This window comes from Gymnodraco acuticeps, unplaced genomic scaffold (assembly GCF_902827175.1).
Source record: "Gymnodraco acuticeps unplaced genomic scaffold, fGymAcu1.1, whole genome shotgun sequence".
NCBI classification, from domain to species: domain Eukaryota; kingdom Metazoa; phylum Chordata; class Actinopteri; order Perciformes; family Bathydraconidae; genus Gymnodraco; species Gymnodraco acuticeps.
In genome coordinates, this window is record NW_022990779.1 from 483,798 (window position 1) to 485,918 (window position 2,121).

The 2,121-nt window shown below is 37.1% G+C and overlaps 1 long non-coding RNA gene across 1 annotated transcript; it reads right to left on the reverse strand.

Annotated features, from left to right (window-relative positions):
• Window positions 1–758: 758 nt before the first annotated feature.
• LOC117557029 lies at window positions 759–1,807 on the reverse strand. The gene is made up of 3 exons (XR_004570650.1): window positions 1,660–1,807; window positions 899–968; window positions 759–823 (listed from the first exon to the last, which is right to left on the reverse strand). It is a non-coding gene; the product is annotated as an uncharacterized LOC117557029 (long non-coding RNA).
• Window positions 1,808–2,121: the final 314 nt, after the last annotated feature.

The following is a 2,121-nucleotide window of genomic DNA, read 5'->3' on the forward strand; positions in this document are numbered from 1 at the left end:
GAGTGCACAATAGAAATAAATAATTGAGAGAAGAAAAAGAGATATATTATCTATCAAAACCCAGTTAGATTAACATTCATTGGATTGCACACTTTGTGTGTTTGTGTGGATATGTAGCACATTAACATTTTAAATAGCACTTAATGACTGATTGAATGGAAATGACAATAAATGAAAATGTAAAACGAAAAAAGCGATCATGAAAATGTTTCCAAAAAATGAATAAAATGATTTTTGACCACTTTGTTGTTCAGATATATCACATATTTGTAACTAAATTATACATGAATTGAAACAAAACACGGTATAAACTGAGGAGTGACTCCCATGAGGTTCATGTAATGACTAGCAATATAGGATTTATTCAACAGCGGTAAAGCATTAAGTTGTTAAATTAACGTACACTGAACTGTAAAACTTACCACTATTTAGGAAAGGACCTGATCAGAAGGATTGACTAGTAAGACAGCAAAGAGGTGGAGGAGGTCTCTGTCATGTACAACCATTGGTAGATGTTATACCTGAAAGAAAGATAAGGAAATAAGACAACACAGGAGGACAAACATCCTCTTAAGTAAAAGACCAAATCATGTCAAGCTTTAACCTGAGGCTGTTTTTTCAGTCTTTACAATGCACTGTTGGAAATTACATTCCAAAAGCTAAATTCAAACTCAATACCATAAATAACTGGGTACCAAAGTGCTTTACCTGATAGAACACGTTCCACACGGAGCAGCAACCATCCGGCTGGGCCGTATGCTGCATATCATCTCCTCCCTCTCCACTGTTTCCAGTAGATCTCTACTGCCTCTGTCCAATAAAACTGAAATGCCCCAAAACAATCATATTTAAAAAGTTAAAAACAATAACTTGCTTTTGGCATTCAAATGTATCTCACCTTTTTCCTGGATGTCAGGAAGACGTTCCCTTCAAGTCCGCAACCAGTCATAGGAGTTCAAATGCAAAGCCTGAAAGATGACAAGAGCGAGACTTACATTTTACAAGATAAGTAATACCAGAGCAGTGTTTAGGACATGCAGAGAACAGATCAAATCCCCTGACAGGCTCACGCACTTTGGTGATGTCCTCATCTGATAATGATGTTTCATTTTTAGAAGCAAAGTAACATTACTCAAGGTATATGTTGGACCCAACTCATGTACAGTATGTTTTGCATCTCCTCAACAATGGTCTGTATAGTTGAGTAGAAACAAACTGTCCCTACAGTTTCAGGTAGATTAACAAAGAAAAGTTTGCAATGAAGCACAAAACCCCTCTTTGTATTAAGCTAGCTGCCATAGAAAGTACAGCTTAACATGCTAACCTGGTAGAGTTAGCTAACGTTAGCTAACTTCATGTCCAACTAAAAACCTCTAACGTGCATTACATTGACGTTTAAACACAACTTAACTCTCAACTTGTAAAATAACGTTAATGTAACATACCCTTAAATAACTACATCACGTTTTTCAAGGGCAACCCAAACTGCAGAAAACGTTAGCTGCTAACTGTTGTTAGCTAAGACAGCTAGCTCGTAACAATAGCCTCCTAGCAAACGTAAGATTACGTTAACATTAACTTAACGTTGTAAGAAAGCAAAACGAACCTTCGAGATATATTTTACTCTCAGACTGGGTGTAATTGTGTAGCGTTGCTTACCTCCAGAAGGACTTTTAGCTGTTTCCCAGTAGAGACTAGAGAGAGCTGTCAGAGCGGTTGCTCTCAGAAGAGCAGCATTGGGCGGACCAGATAAGACCAGAGAAGAACCAGTTAAGCACCAGAAAAGCACAAGAATGGTTCTTGAACCGGTTTGGTTTATTGGCAGTTGCAAACCACTTAAGAGTACTGGAGTGTGAAACAAAAGCTATTGAGTCAGTGTTGTGGTGCTGTTGCTTTGGTCTGGATCTGTGAGCTAACCACGCCCTGTTCATTTGCATATAAGGAATGGAAATGTCTCATCATGAAATACAAGTCACATGAAATAAATAAATGCGCCATTATGAAATACGAGTCTCTTGAAATAAATAAATGCGTCATTATGAAATACAAGTCATCTGAAATAAATACATGTGTCATTATGAAATACGAGTCTCTTGAAATAAATAAATGTGTCATTATGAA